At 37.0% G+C, this 11,276-nt stretch overlaps 1 pseudogene; it reads right to left on the bottom strand.

Annotated features, from left to right (window-relative positions):
* Positions 1-5,306: 5,306 nt before the first annotated feature.
* The window catches only part of LOC130679539 (uncharacterized), a 114,279-nt pseudogene continuing 108,309 nt past the window's right edge, over positions 5,307-11,276 (bottom strand).

Here is an 11,276-nt window from a genome sequence, read left to right as displayed (position 1 = left end):
TTTATTGATTCTATTTTTATGTAATAGAATCATTCTCTACACTTTTAAGTAATTGCAGTGATTATTCATTTTAAAGCTCAAATTGCCCATCTTTGGTTTCTATGTTCATTTGACAATCGCAAATGTCTTGATAGCTTTCTTGCTTTCTGACAGTTTAAGAGTCCCAATCTCATCTTGGAGCAGTCTCATTTACTGCTCCAGACCTAGAATCAGCCATTTCTCAAAGGAGTCCTCATTGCTTTCAGTGAAAACAGTATTTGATGACCACAATCTATGCTCTTAAGGATGTTCGTGGCTAAATGGTTTGTCATTACTTCTCAGACTTTTCAATATAAGATCTAGGAAATATGTAATTTTTCAAAGAAAGATAAAAATAAAACAGATTTGTGATGATACTCCAATTTTAATGAAAGATTATAGAATTTTTAACTTACTTGATTTTATTTTGCATCTCTTTTCTACTGAAAAGCATGGTTCCTAATACTATTAACATAATTGCTTATTTACTTTTTTCCATTATATATATTACAGATTCAAAATAATAGTACCAATATATAAATGTAAAAGTGCTAAATACAGTTTAATACAGCCAGTATTTATGGTTCAGATTCTTATCAAATCTAGGTTGCTTAATTAAAAAGAAAATTAAGTCCAAAATGGGGTGGGGGCAGGGAAGCAAGCCTTAAATATTTCTAACTTTTTGAGTGTAATGTCTGACTCATTTGTCTCATTTTTATTGGTATATTTAAATCTATGAATTTTATCCTGAACACTCTTTAGAGGTATCTCATAGACACTGATGTCATGTTTTCATTTTTTTTCCTAGACGTTTTCAATATCAGTTGGTATTTCCCCTTAAGCCAAGCTATGTTTAATAGAAATATTTAAAATTTCAAGGTGGGAAGGCTTTCTTTTGTCTTGTTATGGATTCCTTCTTTTGTCATATTGGTGATAAAGAATATTATTTGTGGCTTTCTTTATTGAGGCATACATGTCTTTCTCTATAAAATATAAAGTAATTATACTTATTTTTTGTACAATTTTTTTGTTTTAGGCTACGAGTATACTAACATCTGCTATTATTTATAATTTCTATTCTCTTTGAATCTCGTATTGTTTCTGCTGTATGAAAGAAACTACTGTGTTATTTGCTGCATATCTTTCATAAATATTTTATTTTCACTGTGAGCGTAGCCTTTAGCAATGTAAGGTGCTTTTTGTCATGGTAATGGTTTTTGGTCTAAATTCTATTTAACTGGATCTCAAAATCTCAATTTTTTTTTCTTTTTCTTTTCGTTTTCTTGCTATACCTTTGCCCATCCTTTTTTTTTTTTAGCATTTCTGAATTATTTTGTTTTAGGTATGACTGTCTTTTAGATGCAAGATAGAGTTGGGGTTTGCTTTGGAATCAATCAGTTTCTTTATCCTTTTAATAGTGGGGTTAAGCCCATTACTGGTGATATGTTTGGCCTCACATATCTCATCTCATATTATATTTACAGATGTAATTTATAGCATATTTGATGATGTTAAGTGCTACTGAGGACAATAAAGGAGGAAGATGAGGGGATTATTCCATTTTAAATAGGTGGTCAGGGAAGGCCTCACTAAGAAGGTGACTTTGGTACAGACTCCTGAAGTAGGTGAAGGAATGAGTCACTTGGATAAGTGAGGTAACATTTATCCTGACAGGAAAGAACAACTGCGGCAAAGGCCCTGAGGCACCAGACTACCTGGTGTTTTGCAAAGAGCAAGATGTCTGGTGTGACTAGAATAGAGTCTACGGGAGGATAATAGAGAGCAGGCCAGAGGGGATGCGGTAGGGGACTGGGTCAGGAAGATCATGTGGGCCCTGTGAGTACAAGAGGGAATAAGACTATTCCTTCAAGAGGAATTTTGGTGCCAGATCTTAAGATAATATTACTTCTGCCAGATCTTAAGATAATATTACTTCTGCCACCCCAGTCATGAATCAATAACTCTATGGTAATACATCAATAACTCTGGGAATTCCAGCATAAGTAGGAAAGGAAGCCAGGCTTTATGGGTGTTATATTTTGAGGTACAACTCAAATTATGTATGAAAGTAGTTTGATCTCTGCTGACTTTGAGGACTGAATTACTAAGCATCTTCCAAGTGCAATGGAGATGATCTTTGAATATAATTTTTAAATCTGATGTTTCAGTTTCTACTTTATATTCTATCACCAAACACATCAGATATAACTTCACAGCTACAGCTTTTTGCTATTTATCTGAAAGTGCAAGTTTACAGGGGAAGAATTTTTATTGAAACATATCAATGAAGTGTATCTTGACTAAAAAATACTCAGAAAGCATAAATACATTAAAATTCTATCCTGGGAAACTTGACTAAAGGCCAGGACATGACATACAATTTTTTTGAATGCTTTTAAAAAGTCAAGTACGTCAGTTTTTTTTCTTCTTTTTATTAGGAAATCAGTTTTAACAGAAAACTGTATGCAACAGAAAGTAAAATGAAATGGGTGTGAGTATGGGGTGAGGGATAATGGAGAATTATGTCTATAATCCAGAAACCAGTGTTCAGGATTCAAGTGGATGGGAACTGAGAAGGGACAAACTTTAAGTGCATACACAATCATTTCATCCTTGTCTTGTTTCACTTGGCACCATTTTAGTTTTCTCCTTCCCCTTTCTTTTTTTTTCCCCCAAGCTAAACTGTCACAGTGAAATGCTGTCTAAGTCACAGCTCATATAGAAAACTGAACAGTGCATTGTAAAATAGGACACAAAACAAAAGACTTCATCAGAGAGCTGAGATCATCGTAGGACTGTACCATCAGTGCAGCAATTCAACAGTGTTTCTTAGGGCCTGGGACAATTTCCACAATTCTTGGTATGCTATTGCCCCCTGCTGTTCATATGGAAGCACTGCTTACAGAAATGATTTTTCATGGCATTCCAAGCTTTTAAGCAATGTTCTAGTACGGTATCAAAGACAGTTAGTTAGGCCAAGTAGTTAAAAAATTTAAAACAGAGTAATTTAGACAACTGCATTGTAAAAAGCTGATTATCAAAGACATCACAGGGCAGCTTTTTGCCCTACTCTACTGATATGTGGAAAATAAATCTATGATTCAGGTATTTGGCTAATGAATCCGGTTTCCTTTTTAATTTTCTGGAAATAGCAGAGCATAGGCAATTGAGGTAGCTTACAGAAAAACTGGTAAAGTGAAAGCAGAGAATAGACAGAGAAAATGGAGGGCAAAATGTGCAAAAGGAGGAGGGTAATGAATAATTTACATACGAGGGTACAGCAGTTCAATCCTGAACAGATCGTTTGCATTCCTCAGAGGGTGTTGGGTAGAAACTGGCTTGTCTCCGTGAAAAGGCCGCGTGGGTCATTTTTGGGTCTTCAGGTCTCTGCCTCATGTTCCTGGGTTTGGCCATGGAAACTTTTTAAAACCATTAGGATATGGGCTGGGGCTGCTGAAGCAGAGCAGAGACGCATAATCCTTGGAGCTCATTTCCTGGCTTACTCTGCATTTTCTAAAAAGGTCAGGGCTATCTTCTGGATGGAAGTCAGCCCATTTGCGAACGGGTGTGTTTGGATATGTAAGTTTCATGTTACAGGATCCAGGTTTCAGACCTATTGCGCCCTGTTACAGGCTTCAGACCTCTAGCGCCATGGACTGCTAGTTCCTGCATGCCAGGACTTCCAGTGGGATTAGGTAATAAGGTGCCAGGATCCCTTCTCACTCAGTAAATGCCATTTAGAAACTTGGGGACTTGCTTCAGCATTTGGTTATTATGCAGACGATTTTTCCATGAGGAACATGACTAAAAGAGAATATTTTAATATTTAGAAATTACATACATATTTACATACAAAATTGCATCCTGTTTTGATAAACCTAGAAATCCATTCTGAAAGAGTCCTGAAAAATTTTGTTTTTGCTGTAAATACCAATAAGAGTGCTACTTCTACAACTTTTGAGATCTCCACTTCAAAGGTACAAATTATAGATTTTAAGAAGTAAAAATTTCAGGAAACATTTACACAATTTGTTTCCACTAGCAATTAATAGGCTGATTCCTTAATGCTTGAGGTATATAGTCAGTGCTGGTTTTAGTGTTCACAGCATTTTCTGTTGCTTTTGTGTAACATCTTACTATTTATTTATTTACTCACTTAAATTTATATTCTCCACCATGGCAGGTATTAAAGATATGGTGAAAAATAAGGTAGACTATGTCCTATAGCTTTTTATAGTAACATTGAAAAATGTAGAACAACATGTATGATAATTATGTAAGGAGCCAAGAGTAGAAAAATAATTTCTCTATTCCTTTTCATTTTATCATTTTATTCCATTCCATCCTGTTTTACCTCTCTTCCTCTTTGCTGTTTCATTTATATTTGTATTCATTTATTTACTCAAATTACAAATCAGGAATGTTAGCTCTCCTTTTTATGTATTTTTGTGCAATCTGCCACCATGATGCATCTATGTAAACCAGAGGAACATTTAATTTCAATAGAGAAGAATGAGGTTGGGGTATTTATATAGACCTTGAAGGAAGTGTTAGGAATATGTGTATTCAAACTTGTAGGGATAATGGGAAACTTTTTAAATGAATAAAGCTAGAAGAAAACAAAAATTCTGCCCTGTATGTACTTGTTTCTTTTTAATGGTTTTCTTAGGTTGCTAGCATATGAGGATTTTTAACATTTCTGCCTGTACAATTTTTTATCAGGCCTTTGTACATGTACCTACTGAAGACAGGGTAGAAACTAGTATTTTTCATCAGTTCTAGTGAACAAATCTGAAGCCTGTTTTTCAAAAATGAAGTTGAAATGTCATTTTTCTTTTTGAATCAAAGACTAACTTCTTAGTGTTTTGCTATGCAAAATTTATAGTATTTTGGAAACTTTTTGTCCCTTAATTATACAACCCAAATTGTCTGCTCCTATTTGTTTTACTTAAATTGTGTTGAATACCAATATCTAACAAAACTGTAGGCATAAATGATTCCAAAATTTCATTCATTGAGTTATAAGAAATGAATCTTCTCAGCAAGTGTACCAGGGGGTAGTTTTACATACATATATAGTAATTTTACAGTATTTTATATATTTTGTCCATTTATAATATTTGAGAACATTTGCAGTATTAATGGAACCTAATAAAAGAGAAGTTCAACATATATATATATATATATATTTACATTTGAATACTGGGTATTAATAAGAGAGTCAAAATACGGTCAAAATTATATTTAAAAAACTTACAATAAATGCTTGGTGTTTGTCTACATACAATTCAGTTTTTGGTGTGAAGTTTTTTGGCTGCACGAAAGAACATATGGTTTACTTTACTAATGGGAATACTTCTTAATGCTGGGATGACCTCTTGGTATTTTTTTCTGTTGATTTTTAGCGTAGTTATGTGATTGTATGAAGAGTTGAGCGGAGCGGTGCTTATCACGTTCTTTCTAAATAGAAGTACTTACAACCACTACTATTATAATGAGGAGGTAGTCAAGCCATGCAACCACCCGATATTTCTGAGGCCAATTTGGAGGAAAAGCCCACACAAGATAATAGTATAAAGCCAAACTGGGGGCTTCTTAAGAACAAAGCTATTACATAAATGGCTCTTCATGGAAATGGCAACGTTGAATTTTCACCATTTCCCGGCGGCTTTGGACACTCTCCGGTCCCTCGTGCGCTCTCCAGGCCTCTCCCGACCGCCCGGCCGCCGCGTCCCCTGCGCAAGCGCAGACCGGGGAGCCGCGGGGGAGCGAGAGCCCCGCGGAGGCACAGGCCCGACCCCGCGGCGCCCCCGGCGGCCGGAGCGCGCGAGCTTCGGAGCTACAGTGACATTCTTTCCTCCCTTCTAAGAGGCCATAGACTCCCCACAGAAAGTTTGCAACTATTCTGTGGTAAGTGGTGGTGGTAATTAGGAAAGGGAGAAGCCCACACTGTTAAAAAAAAAAAAGAAATTGACAATGGTGTTTTTAATAGTGTAAAGGCCTTTTCTAATTCTGGTATTTTGCGATTCGTCTTCACATCAGACATTGACGATAAGTGTGTTTAAGAGAAGTGCCAGCGTCTGAATTTCATTTGCTGGGTGGCTTCCAGTCTAGGGACTCACCGCAAAGCATTTTCTAAGTGCTTCCTTGCATATGGTACTGGGCTGGCTGCTAGTTCAGGGAACTGCCCACACTGTGTTCTCTTCCTCAGGTTATTTATATTAGAACGCGCGATAAATAAAAAGAAGCCAGAAACAGAATTAGAAGAAAAAGTGAGTAAGGCGGGTAGCATTGTGTTTCTATTTCAGCGATAAGTCTTTTGGAAGACTTGGTCAGTATAAGGGGGAGTGGTTAGAAATGTTGAAGATACAAACCTTCATCTCAAAATACCCGCTTGAGAAGTTGGATTCATGAAGATAGATTCTCTGTGTACAGCAAGGAACATCTCCGTCTCTCTTTTGCATTTAACCCCAGATATTCTCTGTTTGGATGGCTGAAAGCAATGAAAATTATTTGCTCCTCATAATTGATCACTCTTGCCAAAGAGAGATTGATAGATATTATTGGGATTTAAGGGAGAAAAACAGTCCCCATGACTTTGACAATAAAAATAAATGTGCTGCTAAGATGCTGAAAATACATCATTAAATAGCCCCAAGAAACGTCACAAATAATGTATATTGGTTTTAAGTTGGTCAGTATGAGGTTTGTATTTAAATGGCCTTTTCTCTCAGTTTAAATTGCCTTAGTCTTCTGCTTTTTAAAAATATTTTGTATTCACGAACACTTCTCTTATAATTGATGTGGTTGGTTGCTTATAGCCCAACTGTAATGTGTAAGCTGGAAAGTTCATTTATTTATTCATTCCAGGTATGATGATAGTAATTGGTTTTTGAGTTAATTTTAAAGCTTATATTTTCATGAGTTCTGTTTACCTAAATTGCAAGAAATCATGTATGGAGAACAGATCAAGGCCAGATTAAATGGGCCTATCACACTTCGTCTAGATCTTTGTTATAGCAGTTGACACACTTTCCCCTTTTACATTAATTTTGCCTGGTGGAATGACAACAGAGCATGGTCTGGATTTGACCATCACTGTATTCTCAACATTTAACACAAAACTTGCAACATAATAGAGACCCAAAAAGGGTGGTTTGGATGAATAAAGCACCACACACACACACACACACACACACACACACAGACATCTTAGTGGAATCCAATTCAAGTTATCTTTGTAGTAATTAAGACATTCAGGTTCCTATTGAGTCTTCTGTTGACATTTATGAGAACAATTATTTTATACTAATTGTAAGAATATTTTTCAGTTGGCCTGGTGGATAAAATCAGGTTTTGGAGAATCAGTTCCCAGGTGGGAGATTCTGATGAAGGACTCTGAGAGAAACCCATCCACATTAGTTGCTTTCTGTGTATTCAGTCTGTTTTGTCCATGCAAATACATGTTATGAGTGCTTTGAGTATGACACAGTGCTGAAAGGAGACAGTAGTTGAATGCAGCCAGAGGGTTATGTAATTCATGTGCAATTCTGATCATTCTCATTTAGGGTGGGAGTCAAGGGGCGTACTTTGTAGTAATATCCCTGTCTCTGCATTTACTAGAGCTCATATGGGATTGCCATTTACTGTAGAACAGATTGTGCCCTAAACAATGAAACCCATTTGAAGTGCACACTACTTATACTATCGACATTATCAATTTGAATATTTAATTTGACAATTTTATGGCAGAGGACAGTTAAGTGTTTTGTTCTTATAAAATTAGTATATTATAACACATTTTCTAATAAATGGAACTAAGATGTCTGGAGAAAAATGTTCCTTCTTTTTTAAAAATTTACCCAAATGCTCTGTATGGGCTAATGGCAGCCTGAACTTGGATAAGCTACATAGCTCCTTTGGCCTTCAAGTGAAGATATTAATTCCTCCTGGTTAAATTGGTTGAATGTACTAGACATGTGTGACACACAGCATTCAATAAATGTTCTTGAATGAATAAGAAAGCCCTAAGCATAATGCCTGTGCTAAAGGGTGGATACATTGCAGCTCACTTTTGCCTTGAATAAGGGGAATTTTAGAGGAATCAAGTGTATGTGTAAATATGTGTATTTGAATCTTTGAACTTGTAAAGTGTTTCACATTTTACAGTTAACTGATGCATGATATTACCTAAAATGTCCCTGCTCAGATGTTTAGGATCTTTATTTTCCTGAGGACTACACATCCAGCATAAAGAAAATTGTAACTGTGTTGAAAATAAAAGGAAAATTAGTGTTTCAGGGCTCCTAAAATACTGGAGTTTTAGGTTTAGAAGGGAACATTTGAATTTTCCTTTAACAAGTACATATTAGTTATTACATGGGAGCAATTGTACTATGCACTAGGCCTATAAAGGTAAATAAGATACTATTACTGGGAACCTACAAGTCTTTGCACGAATATTTACAGGGACAATTCACAATTGCTAACTTGATTTTTAGGAATCTCTCTTATGACAGTTCAAAATGTGCCTTCCTATAACTTTCATTTATTGGTGTTAGTTTTACTCTTTGGGGCACAAAAATATGTCTGATTCTTTACTAGAAAAGTTTTTCTTATATATTAAAGTAAGTGTTTTCAGAAACTTCTATTCTTAAAGTTAAACATCACTGTATTCTTCTGCTGTTCCTTAAGGCTTTTCTCCATTTTGCTTACTTCCCTGAAAGCCTTCCAGGCTTACCTTTAAGGTGTGTGGTACCCCAACTAAAACAGGATACAGCAGGGTGCTCCTTTCCTGAATTCCAGATATAGCCTCTCAAATCTCTGTCATAATTCACATTAGTAACTTAGTGATCAATCTGTACTATAAGATGTCCCATCCCTACTATTGGAAAGAATTGTATTTGTTTTGCACATGTTTCCATATGAGGTAGTTTTTGAAAAAAGATAAATGACCTCCCTAACTTCTTGAGGAGCTTTTCATAGACCATTTCCAACATTGAAATGGAAAGGATAATGAGGACAATGTTGCTAGGGCTCCAGTTTGTTGAATTAGCATTTGGAAGTCATATTTGGTCCAGTTGATTAAAGACACTGTAATTTATACATTTTCCTGACAGCTGAGAGTCGAGTAGCCAAGGAAGGACTTCTATAGTTTTGCATGAGCTGTTTCTATAAATTACTCTCTCACTTAAACATTGTTTTTCTTTCTGGATAAGGGAAGAACTGTCCTACTTCTAACTCTAAGCACTTACTAAGAAAACATATCTTCTCAGTGATTTTTTTAAGTTAACAAAGGTGTGAAACTCTCTTTATTCCTGGTGTACTCTCACTCTTCATATGGGACAAGGAGCCCGGTCTAGCACAACGCCAGAAGATGCCAGTTATAACTCAGCCATATAGGTAGGTACACCGCTTTGCTTTGCTCCTTTTACTAGAAAGAAAGGATAAAGAGAGATGCAATAATTAATTGGAAGATGGGGACAGGGAAGAGACCTCTGCCTAAATAAAAGAGGAGTATTTGGAAGCAGCGGTGAGGTGGGTAGAACTGGGTGGATGGGATGTTAAATTCCTAAGGCTGCTATAAAAAGTATACCACAAATTTTGTGGCTTAAAACAACAGAAATTTGTTTTGTCATAGTCAGGAGACCAGATGTTTGAACTGAATGTGTTGGAGGGCCCCACTCCTTCTTAAGGCTCCAGGAAAGACTCGTTCCTTGCCTCTTCCTAGCTTTCATGGCTCCTGGCAATCACTGGCATTCTTTCCTTGTAGATGCATCACTCCAATCTTTGTCTTGTTTTCACATGGCTTTCTTTCCTGTGTCTCCTCTGCGACTCTTTGTCCAAATCTCTCTCCTTTTTCTTATAAAAACATCAGTCTTTGAATTAGGGCCCAAACTAATCCAGTTTGGCTCTATCTTAACTTGATTAAATCTGTTGGTAATGGAACAGATGTAATTTACAGGTACTGTGGGTTAGGATTTGAGTATCTTTTTGGGGGATACAATTCAGTCTACAAAAGGTGAGATGGCACCAAACCATGGAACACTTTCATGTTAGAGAGAAGAGTATAGGTTTTATTTATAAGTGAAGGGGACCACTGGAAACTTTAAGCAAGGGTGCAAATAAGATAGCTATTATAGGAAGGTCTGCTAGCAAGCCATGTGCTTCAGTATACTAAACTGAAGATGAAATTTAGAGCCTAGGGTATTAATTAGGAGTATGTTACAGTGTTCCAGGAATAATAAGAAGGCAAGTTTATAAAGGAAGATATGGAAGAGTGTATTTTCTAAAGATTGCTGCAACAGTGTCCCTCATACCACTTGCTTTCCTACCATGAGACCTTCTCACACCCTCATCAACAGGTGGTGTATGTTGTTCTGTGCATGTATCTGGGCTCTGCAGAATAGGGCAATAGTGACACTGTACCAGTTATGAGTGTAGACTCCTGGCCCAGCAGCTTGAAGTCCCTACCTCTTAGAAGACAGCCACCGTGTAGGAAGAGTGACTCCCCTGATACCACTATATTGTGAGAAGCCCCACTGAGCCATATGAAGAGGCTCTGGAGGTAGGGCCAGGGCTGTGGTGAAGCAAGTGAGATGCCTAGGGTGTAGATTTAAGGAGGCACTCACTCCTAGGGTTGAATAAGTACAGGGGCAGCACTGGGAATGAGTACCTCCTTAAATTTTGTGCCCAAGGCACCTCTTCTTGCCTTACCCTAGTCCTTGCCCTTCCTCAAGGATGAGATACACCATGGGAGGAGAGAGTGAGGGAGAGAGAGAAAGAATGAGTGAGACAGACACACCATGAAGTACCACAGGGGTGCAAGACATTTAAGTGAGAAAACCATCTTGAATATTGATCCTGTGACCTCAGCTCCCAGCCGGCACCAGGTGGATGAGATGAACCACCAAGCTGAACCTTCCTAAATTGTGATCCACAAAATCATGAGTGAAACAAAATGGTTGTTTTAAGCTGCCAAGTGTTGGGAGTAGTTTGTTATTCAGCAGTATCTTACCCAAAACATCCCCAAGTCTTGCCAGTATTGTGCAGGACTTATAGTTCACTGACAAATACCAAGTAGGTCTATATTTTCTCAATTCGGATGGAGTGGAATATGTCTGATTACTACTTAGAAGAGATGAAGAAAGTGATGAAGAGAGGTTATAGACACTGGCAGCCTAGGAAATAGAATTTAATGCTTTGCTTCTTCAGCTCATTGCTGAAGTCACTTAGCCAGACAACTTTTAATGTTTGAG

The sequence above is a fragment of the Manis pentadactyla genome, chromosome 1 (genome assembly GCF_030020395.1).
Source record: "Manis pentadactyla isolate mManPen7 chromosome 1, mManPen7.hap1, whole genome shotgun sequence".
Lineage (NCBI taxonomy): Eukaryota > Metazoa > Chordata > Mammalia > Pholidota > Manidae > Manis > Manis pentadactyla.
This window is presented reverse-complemented; position numbering and strand designations above follow the sequence as displayed.